This window comes from Oncorhynchus mykiss, chromosome 11 (genome assembly GCF_013265735.2).
Source record: "Oncorhynchus mykiss isolate Arlee chromosome 11, USDA_OmykA_1.1, whole genome shotgun sequence".
Lineage (NCBI taxonomy): Eukaryota > Metazoa > Chordata > Actinopteri > Salmoniformes > Salmonidae > Oncorhynchus > Oncorhynchus mykiss.
In genome coordinates, this window is record NC_048575.1 from 73923683 (window position 1) to 73938161 (window position 14479).

At 42.7% G+C, this 14479-nt stretch overlaps 1 long non-coding RNA gene across 1 annotated transcript; it reads right to left on the reverse strand.

Annotated features, from left to right (window-relative positions):
* Positions 1-807: 807 nt before the first annotated feature.
* LOC110535111 lies at positions 808-7537 on the reverse strand. The gene is made up of 4 exons (XR_005034739.1): positions 7336-7537; positions 5920-5966; positions 5428-5517; positions 808-4829 (listed from the first exon to the last, which is right to left on the reverse strand). It is a non-coding gene; the product is annotated as an uncharacterized LOC110535111 (long non-coding RNA).
* Between the last annotated feature and the right edge of the window lie 6942 nt (positions 7538-14479).

Genomic DNA, 14479 nt, shown 5'->3' on the forward strand with positions numbered 1-14479 from the left:
CAGCTTTATCCACAGCAGCTCTCTCTCCCTCTGGGAACCCTTCATGAAGCCCCTGTTGTCCTCGGCTAGACGGCACGGGTATGGGATCACTACGTTCACAGGCCCATAGCGAGCACACTTATACACAGAGAAACCTGCCTGGCCTGGAGGGAGGAGATGGGTAGGATAATAGAGAACAGACACAAAGGTCACAGGGACATTTTGTAGAGTAACACAAAGCTATACGATACAGTAGTAACAGGGATTTCACTAGCTAGAACAAAAAGAAGAAGGCAACAATAAACATGTCGTCCCCCCTAAATGATGCAGTGCCCCCTTTGGGCCAATTGAGATATTGCATGTAACTTACAAATTTCAGTTAATTACTATAGCTCCCGCCTTGGGCAAATCAGAGTAATTTTGTAGATGCCAGATCTCTATGGCAAGACGCATCATTCCCCCAGGTTTCGTCAAAATCGTCACAGTGCTGTCTCAGATATTGTGTGTGACTAACGCATGACAGAACGAACGTACGGATGGAGACAGATCCAGTCCCCTCTCCGATTTCATCGTGGGGGACAATCAAAGAAATATTGACGAGTTCAGAAGTGGAAAGTTATGGACAAAATGTGCTGTTTCTGTGATGCGTTGGAACAAAAGCATGCATACCATGTGGAGTTGAACACCCCTGATCTGTTTGATTGACAAACTTGTGTCTGTGAGAAGAATTCCAAAAATGCAATTCAAAATAATTTAAAAAATACCCTGTTTGTCATTTTGTGATGTGTTATTGTTCAGAAAGAAAACACCACATAGAAATATGTTTAATCCTTTAATGAGCAATGAATAATGCAAGTCTTGGCAATATGGAAACAGGCCCAACGTATTCCTCCTGCGTGTCAATGTACACAAACAAGAAAAGTAAAAATAGGTTAAAAGCACTTATAGTTTGAGAAAATCAATATTTTTATAGAAATGTAATATCCATGTGTGAGCAGTCAGTGTAGAGCAGTCAGTGTAGGGAGCCATCCTCCTCAGAGCAGTCAGTGTAGGGAGCCATCCTCCTCAGAGCAGTCAGTGTAGGGAGCCATCCTCCTCAGAGCAGTCAGGGTAGGGAGCCATCCTCTTCAGAGCAGTCAGTGTAGGGAGCCATCCTCTTCAGAGCAGTCAGGGTAGGGAGCCATCCTCTTCAGAGCAGTCAGGGTAGGGAGCCATCCTCCTCAGAGCAGTCAGGGTAGGGAGCCATCCTCTTCAGAGCAGTCAGTGTAGGGAGCCATCCTCTTCAGAGCAGTCAGGGTAGGGAGCCATCCTCCTCAGAGCAGTCAGGGTAGGGAGCCATCCTCCTCAGAGCAGTCAGGGTAGGGAGCCATCCTCCTCAGAGCAGTCAGGGTTGGGAGCCATCCTCCTCAGAGCAGTCAGTGTAGAGCAGTCAGGGTAGGGAGCCATCCTCTTCAGAGCAGTCAGTGTAGGGAGCCATCCTCCTCAGAGCAGTCAGTGTAGAGCAGTCAGTGTAGGGAGCCATCCTCCTCAGAGCAGTCAGGGTAGGGAGCCATCCTCCTCAGAGCAGTCAGGGTAGGGAGCCATCCTCCTCAGAGCAGTCAGTGTAGAGCAGTCAGGGTAGGGAGCCATCCTCTTCAGAGCAGTCAGTGTAGGGAGCCATCCTCTTCAGAGCAGTCAGTGTAGAGCAGTCAGGGTAGGGAGCCATCCTCTTCAGAGCAGTCAGTGTAGGGAGCCATCCTCTTCAGAGCAGTCAGTGTAGAGCAGTCAGGGTAGGGAGCCATCCTCTTCAGAGCAGTCAGGGTATGGAGCCATCCTCTTCAGAGCAGTCAGGGTAGGGAGCCATCCTCTTCAGAGCAGTCAGTGTAGGGAGCCATCCTCTTCAGAGCAGTCAGTGTAGGGAGCCATCCTCTTCAGAGCAGTCAGTGTAGAGCAGTCAGGGTAGGGAGCCATCCTCTTCAGAGCAGTCAGTGTATGGAGCCATCCTCTTCAGAGCAGTCAGGGTAGGGAGCCATCCTCTTCAGAGCAGTCAGTGTAGGGAGCCATCCTCTTCAGAGCAGTCAGTGTAGAGCAGTCAGGGTAGGGAGCCATCCTCCTCAGAGCAGTCAGTGTAGGGAGCCATCCTCTTCAGAGCAGTCAGTGTAGGGAGACATCCTCCTCAGAGCAGTCAGGGTAGGGAGACATCCTCCTCAGAGCAGTCAGTGTAGGGAGCCATCCTCTTCAGAGCAGTCAGTGTAGGGAGCCATCCTCTTCAGAGCAGTCAGGGTAGGGAGCCATCCTCCCCAGAGCAGTCAGGGTAGGGAGCCATCCTCCTCAGAGCAGTCAGGGTAGGGAGCCATCCTCCTCAGAGCAGTCAGGGTATGGAGCCATCCTCCTCAGAGCAGTCAAGGTATGGAGCCATCCTCCTCAGAGCAGTCAGGGTAGGGAGCCATCCCCCTCAGAGCAGTCAAGGTATGGAGCCATCCTCCTCAGAGCAGTCAGGGTAGGGAGCCATCCTCCTCAGAGCAGTCAGGGTATGGAGCCATCCTCCTCAGAGCAGTCAAGGTATGGAGCCATCCTCCTCAGAGCAGTCAGGGTAGGGAGCCATCCTCCTCATTGTGTCTGTGATCTATGCCAGGCCTTGGCAGTAGATTAGATTATGGAGATTTGCCTCCTGATGGTGTGCTTCACTGTGTTCTCGTTGTGTGAAGCCAACTTGACATTGGCATTTCTGTCAGTCCAATATCATCCAGAATGTAGTCTAGACACCTTGTAGTACAAGTAGTACTGTCCCTGACACGTTGTTACACAGCTGTGACCAAGCAGTGTCTGAAATGTCACCCTACATCCTATAAGTGCAGTACTTTTGGTCAGATCAGAGCTATAAGTGCAGTACTGTTGGTCAGATCAGAGCTGAAAGTGCAGTACCTTTGGTCAGATCAGAGCTATAAGTGCAGTACTGTTGGTCAGATCAGAGCTATAAGTGCAGTACTTTTGGTCAGATCAGAGCTATAAGTGCAGTACCTTTGGTCAGATCAGAGCTGTAAGTGCAGTACTTTTGGTCAGATCAGAGCTATAAGTGCAGTACTGTTGGTCAGATCAGAGCTATAAGTGCAGTACTTTTGGTCAGATCAGAGCTATAAGTGCAGTACCTTTGGTCAGATCAGAGCTGTAAGTGCAGTACTTTTGGTCAGATCAGAGCTATAAGTACAGTACTTTTGGTCAGATCAGAGCTATAAGTGCAGTACTTTTGGTCAGATCAGAGCTATAAGTGCAGTACCTTTGGTCAGATCAGAGCTGTAAGTGCAGTACTTTTGGTCAGATCAGAGCTATAAGTGCAGTACCTTTGGTCAGATCAGAGCTGTAAGTGCAGTACTTTTGGTCAGATCAGAGCTATAAGTGCAGTACTTTTGGTCAGATCAGAGCTATAAGTACAGTACTTTTGGTCAGATCAGAGCTGTAAGTGCAGTACTTTTGGTCAGATCAGAGCTATAAGTGCAGTACTGTTGGTCAGATCAGAGCTATAAGTGCAGTACCTTTGGTCAGATCAGAGCTATAAGTGCAGTACCTTTGGTCAGATCAGAGCTGTAAGTGCAGTACTTTTGGTCAGATCAGAGCTATAAGTGCAGTACTGTTGGTCAGATCAGAGCTATAAGTGCAGTACTTTTGGTCAGATCAGAGCTATAAGTGCAGTACCTTTGGTCAGATCAGAGCTGTAAGTGCAGTACTTTTGGTCAGATCAGAGCTATAAGTGCAGTACTTTTGGTCAGATCAGAGCTATAAGTACAGTACTTTTGGTCAGATCAGAGCTATAAGTGCAGTACTTTTGGTCAGATCAGAGCTATAAGTACAGTACTTTTGGTCAGATCAGAGCTGTAAGTGCAGTACTTTTGGTCAGATCAGAGCTATAAGTGCAGTACTGTTGGTCAGATCAGAGCTATAAGTGCAGTACCTTTGGTCAGATCAGAGCTGTAAGTGCAGTACTTTTGGTCATAACAGAGCTATAAGTGCAGTACTTTTGGTCAGATCAGAGCTGTAAGTGCAGTACCTTTGGTCATAACAGAGCTATAAGTGCAGTACTTTTGGTCAGATCAGAGCTGTAAGTGCTGTACTGGTGGTCAGATCAGAGATGCAGTTTAGTTATTCAACACTATTAAAACTTTTTTTAAACTATAACTATGTGTTAAGTATGTTTTTAAGTATTCAGTGTCTGTTAGTATGAATAGATTCATCCTTTACTTGTGGTACATCATTTTAGTGGTCCCACAGTCAGGGTCAACAGGGTCCTCATATCCAATCTCTTCCCCCTGCTACATGTAGGCTCCATGCACAAGCCCTCCCTTCTCTACAACTCAACATCTATGGTCATGTTATTATAGGCCTCCTACAATGGAAGAGAGAGGAGAGGATGACAACTCAACATCTATGGTCATGTTATTATAGGCCTCCTACAATGGAAGAGAGAGGAGAGGATGACAACTCAACATCTATGGTCATGTTATTATAGGCCTCCTACAATGGAAGAGAGAGGAGAGGATGACAACTCAACATCCATGGTCACGTTATTATAGGCCTCATATGGCAATGTGTGACTACAGGTTCACTAACCTTGAGGTAACACTGGAAGGAAGGCAACTTGTGACTACAGGGTCTCTAACCTTGAGGCAATACTGGAAGGAAGGCAACTCGTGACTACAGGGTCTCTAACCTTGAGGTAACACTGGAAGGAAGGCAACGCGTGACTACAGGTTCACTAACCTTGAGGTAACACTGGAAGGAAGGCAACGCGTGACTACAGGGTCTCTAACCTTGAGGGAACACTGGAAGGTGATGAAGATGGGAGGTTTCAGACGAACACTGTGCTCCTCTGCATGCTGCAACACAGAGGAACCAGGTTCTAGTCAACAACGATTAGTTCTACTTCAATACAGACACATAAGCTACATGCTTTTCTCAAGAATCAAAGGAAACATAACTTTTAGAAAGCAGTAGTGTGATTACATTACATTACATTACATTACATAGCATAGCATAGCATTGCATAGCTATGGCTGTGTCCATAGCAGGCATTTTGGATATGCGCAAATAGAACGTTTTTTAGTATATTACATGTAGTATGCTTTAAATGCCAGCATGTCATACTCATTTTGACTTTTCACGTAGTAAAATTCACTGCACACTATTGAGGAAGGGAATTGTTGTTTGACAACAGAAGGTAATCAAAGAAGGTAATGCACTGTACCAAAATTAACAATGGTGGGAATCAATGGAATTCTGCATTAAATGGCGCGTTCTCAGTAGGACGAGCCTAGTATGTTGATAATAGTTGCCATACTGCATTAGTGTTTACTAAACAGTGTGTTCTTAATAATAAAGTATGTAGTATGATTAGTACATAGTATGTAGTTTTAGTAAGTAGCAGGCAAGACTGATTTCGGCCAATGACTTTACATAGCCCTTTAACATGTTTACCTTGGCCAGGTCAACCTCTGCAGCATTCTGTTAATCTGTTTCTCCCCCCTCCTCAGTGAACTCACTGAGCAGCGGTTCCAGCTGACCTGTCTAAGCAAACAGAATATGTTTACCTGTCTGTGGCACAGTGAATCACGCTGTCTCAGCAAACACAGGAGACAGGGCCTTCTCAACCATTAAATCTTGCTAAGTCTGGCACTGGAGATAGTGTGTCACACAGCCAGAGAGGACAAGAAAGACTTTATCTGAGGCCCACCGAGACACTTTCCAATTGATGCCACTCCTTTCAAGCACCCATTATTTTCTAAATCCTGGGATCAACTCAAAAATGTCAATCTTACCAATTTAATAGTGCAAACAATTGAACAAGTCAATTGAAACGTACCGCAGGGTTTGGCAGTGTTTTCAGAATGACTTGAGTGTGATACAAATCCATATTGTGTCTGTCTAGGCTTATCTCCTACAGTATTTCCATTGGCTTGCATTGCTTACCTCTAAGGTTGAGACAACGGCTATTTGAATCCAGCATGTCAATGGTTCTGGAGGGGCAGAGAGCGAGAGAGAGACAGCCTTTAGCAAGGAAAATATAAAGTATGAAGTGATATTTACGACAGTATTGAATACTAGAAATCAGTCTATGCAAATCCCTGACTGTCACTCAGAAACTTATTCCAGTGTCTGCCTGCCAGTGTGTGTGTAAACTCTCCTCCCCCTCTGAAGTACAGTCTACTGCAGCTACAAGCATGATTCAGAAATTAGGAAGAGAATGGATTCACTTTTTCAAAGCTAGTAAATGTTTCACATTGGATTTATTAACTACAAAATAGATGTTTTTTATTTTAATTCTGGTGCCACTCTGCACACACAAGTTTGTTAACCAGCAAGCTACCTCTGGTTTATTATGTAATGTCTCAGTTCCATTATTATTATTATGTAAAGGAACTGAGAGTCATGATCAAGGGGCTAGCTCTGGTTCAACATTAGTTTATTTTTTTACCAGGTGAGTCAGTTAAGAACATATTCTTATTTTCAATGATGGCCTAGGAACAACTCAGGGATTTGAACTTGCAACCACTTGGTTACTAGTCCAATGCTTTAACCACTAGGCTACCCTGCCACCCCAGTTGAGAAAATTTTGAAGTTCAAAAACATTCAAAGTTCCTTCATAGAAGCCACTCCTCCGTAGGTATAATTCTCTCAGCCTTATTTAATGGGGTGGCAGGGAGCCTAGTAGTTAGAGTGTTGGCCCAATAACCAAAAGATTGCTAGATCAAATCTCCAAGCTGACAAGGTAAAACGCTGTCTTTCTTACCCTGAACAAGGTAGTTAACATATTGTTCCTAGGCTGTAATTTAGAATTTGTTCTTAACTGACTTGCTTAGTTAAATAAAAAAAAATGACATATCACATGTCATGTCTCCTCACCTGCATAATTTCAGTAGCATCTCACAACCTACACTTGTCTGTCTAATGCATGTTCAAAAGTTTGGGGTCACTTAGAAATGTCCTTGTTCTTTTTTGTCCATTAAAATAGCATCAAATTCATCAGAAATACAGTGTAGACATTGTTAATGTTGTAAATGACTATTATAGCTAGCAACGGTTGATTTATGGAATATCTACATAGTAATACAGAGGCCCATTATCAGAAACCATCACTCCTGTGTTCCAATGGCACGTTGTGTTAGCTAATCCAAGTTTATCATTTTAAAAGGCTAATTAATCATTAGAAAACCATTTTGCAATTATGTTAGCACAGCTGAAACTGTTGTACTAATTAAAGAAGCAACAAAACTGGCCTTCTTTAGACTAGTTGAGTAACTGGAGCATCAAGTGAACATGATTGGACCATCCAAGTGAACATGATTATATATGATTATATTATGCTACAGTGTATGTTGTATATACCTGTAGAAGATCCAGCTCTAACCTTCTCTCTGATGCCTCCATGCCCTCCTTCCCCTGCTGTGCTACAAGGAAGCTGAAGAAAACATCTCTATTTCATCAGAACCTCAGAGAACCGGAGCTATAGAGAGAGAAGTTGAGAGTAATAACAAGCACTACAGCACTTTACAAGAGAGTCAAACCCCTCAGCTTAGTGGGTGCAACATGTGGTGGTGGATAAGGTGAGTTTCCCCCTTAATACGTAAAGCACTTTGATAATCTTGAAAAAGCTTTATATACAGTAAATCCAATCAACTATTATAAGTTGATATTCTGATCCCTTCCTAACCCAACCTACCAGGAACTGAGGTCGGTCCAGTGCAGTCATCTTGATACCAGAGAAGCCATCCATTGAGCTCCCACCAAGACAGGTCAAATGTGCTTAGTGTGTAAGCCACAGTAATATCAATCCAAAATGTATTACAAATATAAACATTTCACTCAGTGTTCTTTCCATGACATAGATTGACCAGGTGAATTAATGTGAAAGCTATGATTCCTTATTGAAGTCTCCTGTTAAATCCATTTCAATCAGAGTAGATGAATGGGAGGAGAAAGGTTAAAGAAGGATTTTTAAGCCTCGACACAATTGAGACGTGGATTGTGTATGTGTGCTGTTCAGAAGGTGAATGGGCAAGAAAAAAATATTTAAGCGCCTTTGAACAGGTTGTGGTAGTAGGTGCCAGGCGCACCGGTTTCAGTGTGTCAAGAACTGCAACGCTGCTGGGTTTTTCACGCACAACAGTTTCCCGTGTGTATTAAGAATGGTCCACCACCCAAAGGACATCCAGCCAACTTCATACAACTATGGGAAGTATTGGAGGCAACATGGGCCAGCATCTCTGTTTCAAGCTTTCGACACCTTGTAGAGCCCATGCCCTGACGAATTGAGGCAAAAGGGTGTACAAACCTATTCCCCCTCAGGAGACTTGATTTGGCTAGAGTCCTCAGATCCTCAAAAGGTTTTACAGCTGCACCATCGAGAGCATCTCGACAGGTTGCATCACTGCCTGGTATGGCAACTGCTCGGCCTCCGACCGCAAGGCACTGCAGAGAGTAGTCCTGTTCATCACCGGGGCCAAGCTTCCTGCCATCCAGGACCTCTATACCAGGCGATGTCAGAAGAAGGCCCTAAAAATTGTCAAAGACTCAGTCTCCCTAGTCATAGACTGTTCTCTCTGCTACCGCACGGCAAGCAGTACCGGAGCGCCAAGTCTTGGTCCAAGAGGCTTCTAAACAGCCATAAGACTCCTGAACAGATATTCAAATGGCTACCCAGACTATTTGCACCCCTCCCCTCCCACCCACCCCCAAGAACAGGTTATATTAAATAAACATAAGGTACATAAGGTTACGTAAAGGAGTATTTTCCTAAGTATTGTAATAATTATGGTCTTGAAGTTGTGAGTGAGACTATCATAATCCCAAGAAACTATAAAAAAGTACATGATAATTACTATTATACTGCACAGAAAAAGTACTGTAACTGAACTGTAACTGAATATAAAAAAGACTCTCTAACCCCACAACCACCCAGTCTTCCTCTCTGTATTGTGTATTTCTGCAGGCATACCAGATGCTTTGATACACTTGAGGAAGGTCTCCATGTTTTGATCACATTTAGCCTCGTCTGCTTCGAAATACGTCTTGGCTTCGGCCACTCCCCCTTGGCGGTCCGCGAACTGTCGGTGAGCCTTGTACTTGTTTTCTCAGCGGTCATCGCCTACGGGGGAGGGGAGGGGGCAACAAACACACCAGCATCCCTCCCTATATTGCAACCAATTGCATCATACACTACCGGTCAAAGGTTTTAGAACATTGACTCATTCAAGGGTTCTTCTTCATTTTTGCTATTTTCTACATCGTAAAATAATAGTGAAGACATCAAAACTATGAAACAACACATATGGAATCATGTAGTAACCAAAAAAGTGTTAAACAAATCAAAATATATGTTATATTTGAGATTCTTCAAATAGCAACCCTCTGCCTTGATGACAGCTTTGCACACTCTTGGCATTCTCTCAACCAGCTTCATGAGTTAGTCACCTGGAATGCATTTCATTTACCAGGCGTGCCTTCTTAAAAGTTAATTTGTAGAATTTCTGTCCTTCTTAATGCGTTTGAGCCAATCAGTTGTGTTGTGATAAGGTAGGGGGTACACAGAAGATAGCCCTATTTGGTAAAAGACCAAGTCCATGTTATGGCAAGAACAGCTCAAATAAACAAAGAGAAATTACATTCCATCATTACTTTAAGACATTTAATTTCTTCAAGTGCAGTTGCAAAAATCATCAAGCGCCATGATGAAATTGGCTCTCATGAGGACCGCCAAAGGAATGCAAGACCCAGAGTTACCTCTGCTGCAGAGGATATGTTCATTAGAGTTACCAGCCTCAGAAATTGCAGCCCTATATAAATGCTTCACAGAGTTCAAGTAACAGACACATCTCAACATCAACTGTTCAGATGAGACTGCGTGAATCAGGCCTTCATGGTCAAATTGCTGCAAAGAAATCACTACTAATGGACACCAATAAGAAGAAGAGACTTGCTTGGGCCAAGAAACATAAGCAATGGACATTAGACCAATAGAAATGTGTCATTTGGTCTGGAGTCCAAACTGGTTCCAACCACCGTGTCTTTGTGAGATAATTTGAATAATCTCAAATATAAAATGTATTTTGATTTGTTAAACACTTTTGGTTACTACATGATTCCAAATGTATTATTTCATAGTTTTGATGTCTTCACTATTATTCTACAATGTAGAAAATAATAAAAATAAAGAAAAACCCTTGACTGAGTAGGCGTGTCCAAACTTTTGACCGATAGTGTGTACAGTGGCTTGCGAAAGTTTTTACCACCCTTGGCATTTTTCCTATTTTGTCACTTTACAACCTGGAATTAAAATAGATTTGGGGGGTTTGTATCATTTGATTTACACAACATGCCTACCACTTAGGTTATGCAAAATATTTGTTCTAATGAAACAAACAAGAAATAAGACAAAAAAAAACTGAAAACTTGAGCATGCATAACTATTCACCCCCCTAAGTCAATACTTTGTAGAGCCACCTTTTGCAGCAATTACAGCTGCAAGTCTCTTGGGGTATGTCTCTATAAACTTGGCACATCTACCCACTGTGATTTTTGCCAATTTTTCAAGGAAAAACTGCTGCAGCTCCTTCAAGTTGGATGTGTTCTGCAATCTTTTTTAAAGGGGTGGATCAGCTTAAAACCTCTCTGGGATATGTGGGACGTGTCCCACCTGGCCAAAAGCCAGGGAAAATGCAGAACGCCAAATTCAAATAAATTACTCTAAAAATCTGACTTTCAATAAATCACACATGCAAGATAGCAAATTAAAGCTACACTTGTTGTGAATCCAGCCAACATATCAGATTACAAAAAGGCTTTTAGGCGAAAGCAAAATATGCTATTTTCTGAGGATAGCACCCCAGTAAACAAAGAGAGAGAAGAATATTTCAACCCTGCAGGCGCGACACAAAACACAGAAATAAAAATATAATTCATGCCTTACCTTTGAGAAGCTTTTGTTGGCACTCCAATATGTCCCATAAACATCACAAATTGTCCTTTTGTTTGATGAATTCCGGCGATATATATCCAAAATGTCCATTTATTTGGCGCGTTTGATCCAGGAAAACACCGGTTCCAACTTGCGACTACAAGTGTTTTGTGACTACAAAATATCTCAAAGTTACCTGTAAACTTTGCCAAAACATTTCAAACTACTTTTGTAATACAACTTTAGGTATTTTGTAACATAAATAATCGATACAATTGAAGACTGGATGATCTGTGTTCAATACAGGAGGAAAACAAACTGTAGCTAGCTTTCTGGTCACGCGCCTCTATCTAACAGTACACTTCAAGTGACCCTCGTTCAAGATGGCCGTACTTCTTCATTACACAAAGGAATAACCTCAACCAATTTCTAAAGACTGTTGACATCCAGTGGAAGTGGTAGGAACTGCAAGAAGGTCCCTTAAAAATCTGGATTCCCAATGAAACCTCATTGAAAGGAGAGAGACCTAAAAAAAAATCGGAATGGTTTGTCCTCGCGGTTTCGCCTGCTAAATAAGTTCTGTTATACTCACAGACATGATTCAAACAGTTTTAGAAACTCCAGAGTGTTTTCTATCCATGAGTAGCAGGCAGTTGAATTATGAGTAATATGAGTAGCAGGCAGTTGAATTTGGGCATGCATTTCATCTGGACGTGAAAATACTGCCCCCTGTCACCAATAACTTTTTATATTGCGGAAAGATTGTTGCTTCCATCAATGTAATTGTCTGCATAATTTCCAATCCCCAAAATATTTTGGGGGGTAAATATATATAGCCATATACATACACGTATGCATACATATACAAATATATACATACACATACCTATATAGACATACATACTTTTTAAAGAATATACCTTTATTATTCCCCGCAAACCCTACCACCCTTCCCCCAATTGGAGTAAACTAATAAACACTTAGGCTTCTACCTTCAGTTTATAAATCTTATACACATTTTACAGACACAATCTATTTTACAATAGTTACATTTTGTTTGTTTTTAGTCCTTCTTCGACTTCTGATGTCCATCCAGTTGGTTTTCTATTTGTAACTATGCTATTTCACAAAATTTCTGAACCTATATACAGTGCCTTGGGAAAGTATTCGGCCCCCTTGAACTTTGCAACCTTTTGCCACATTTCAGGCTTCAAACATAAAGATATAAAACCGTATTTTTTTGTGAAGAATCAACAACAAGTGGGACACAATCATGAAGTGGAACAACATTTATTGGATATTTCAAACTTTTTTAACAAATCAGAAACTGAAAAATTGGGCGTGCAAAATTATTCAGCCCCTTTACTTTCAGTGCAGCAAACTCTCTCCAGAAGTTCAGTGAGGATCTCTGAATGATCCAATGTTGACCTAAATGACTAATGATGATAAATACAATCCACCTGTGTGTAATCAAGTCTCCGTATAAATGCACCTGCACTGTGATAGTCTCAGAGGTCCGTTAAAAGCGCAGAGAGCATCATGAAGAACAAGGAACACACCAGGCAGGTCCGAGATACTGTTGTGAAGAAGTTTAAAGCCGGATTTGGATACAAAAAGATTTCCCAAGCTTTAAACATCCCAAGGAGCACTGTGCAAGCGATAATATTGAAATGGAAGGAGTATCAGACCACTGCAAATCTACCAAGACCTGGCCGTCCCTCTAAACTTTCAGCTCATACAAGGATAAGACTGATCAGAGATGCAGCCAAGAGGCCCATGATCACTCTGGATGAACTGCAGAGATCTACAGCTGAGGTGGGAGACTCTGTCCATAGGACAACAATCAGTTGTATATTGCACAAATCTGGCCTTTATGGAAGAGTGGCAAGAAGAAAGCCATTTCTTAAAGATATCCATAAAAAGTGTTGTTTAAAGTTTGCCACAAGCCACCTGGGAGACACACCAAACATGTGGAAGAAGGTGCTCTGGTCAGATGAAACCAAAATTGAACTTTTTGGCAACAATGCAAAACGTTAGGTTTGGCGTAAAAGCAACACAGCTGAACACACCATCCCCACTGTCAAACATGGTGGTGGCAGCATCATGGTTTGGGCCTGCTTTTCTTCAGCAGGGACAGGGAAGATGGTTAAAATTGATGGGAAGATGGATGGAGCCAAATACAGGACCATTCTGGAAGAAAACCTGATGGATTCTGCAAAAGACCTGAGACTGGGACGGAGATTTGTCTTCCAACAAGACAATGATCCAAAACATAAAGCAAAATCTACAATGGAATGGTTCAAAAATAAACATATCCAGGTGTTAGAATGGCCAAGTCAAAGTCCAGACCTGAATCCAATCGAGAATCTGTGGAAAGAACTGAAAACTGCTGTTCACAAATGCTCTCCATCCAACCTCACTGAGCTCGAGCTGTTTTGCAAGGAGGAATGGGAAAAATGTTTAGTTTCTCGATGTGCAAAACTGATAGAGACATACCCCAAGCGACTTACAGCTGTAATCGCAGCAAAAGGTGGCGCTACAAAGTATTAACTTAAGGGGGCTGAATAATTTTGCACGCCCAATTTTTCAGTTTTTGATTTGTTAAAAAAGTTTGAAATATTCTATAAATGTCGTTCCACTTCATGATTGTGTCCCACTTGTTGTTGATTCTTCACAAAAAAATACAGTTTTATATCTTTATGTTTGAAGCCTGAAATGTGGCAAAAGGTCGCAAAGTTCAAGGGGGCCGAATACTTTCGCAAGGCACTGTACGTATGCATATGAGATGAATAATGTAGGGTAAGTGACATTATATAAGGTAGCATTGTTTAAAGTGGCTAGTGATATATTTACATAATTTCCCATAATTTCCCATTATTAAATGCAAATAGTCCGGGTAACCATTTGGTTACCTGTTCAGGAGTCTTATGGCTTGGGGGTAAAAACTGTTGAGAAGCCTTTTTGTCCTAGACTTGGCACTCCGGTACCGCTTGCCATGCGATAGTAGAGAGAACAGTCTATGACTGGGGTGGCTGGGGTCTTTGACAATTTTCAGGGCCTTCCTCTGACACCGCCTGGTGTAGAGGTCCTGGACGGCAGGAAGCTTTTCCCTAGTGATGTACTGGGCCGTACGCACTACCCTCTGAAGTGCCTTGTGGTCGGAGGCCGAGCAAATGTCGTTCCAGGCAGTGATGCAACCGGTGAGGATGCTCTTGATGTTGCAGCTGTAGAACCTTTTGAGGATCTCAGGACCCATGCCAAATCTTTTTAGTTTCCTGAGGGGGAATAGGCTTTGTCGCGCCCTCTTCACGACTGTCTTGGTGTGTTCGGACCATTCTAGTTTGTTGTTGATGTGGACACCAAGGAATTTTAAGCTCTCAACCTGCTCCACTACAGCCCCGTCGATGAGAATGGGGATGTGCTCGGTGCTCCTTTTCCTGTAGTCCACAATCATCTCCTTAGTCTTGGTTACATTGAGCGATAGGTTGTTATTCTGGCACCACCCGGCCAGGTCTCTGACCTCCTCCCTATAGGCTGTCTCGTCGTTGTCGGTGATCAGGCCTACCACTGTTGTGT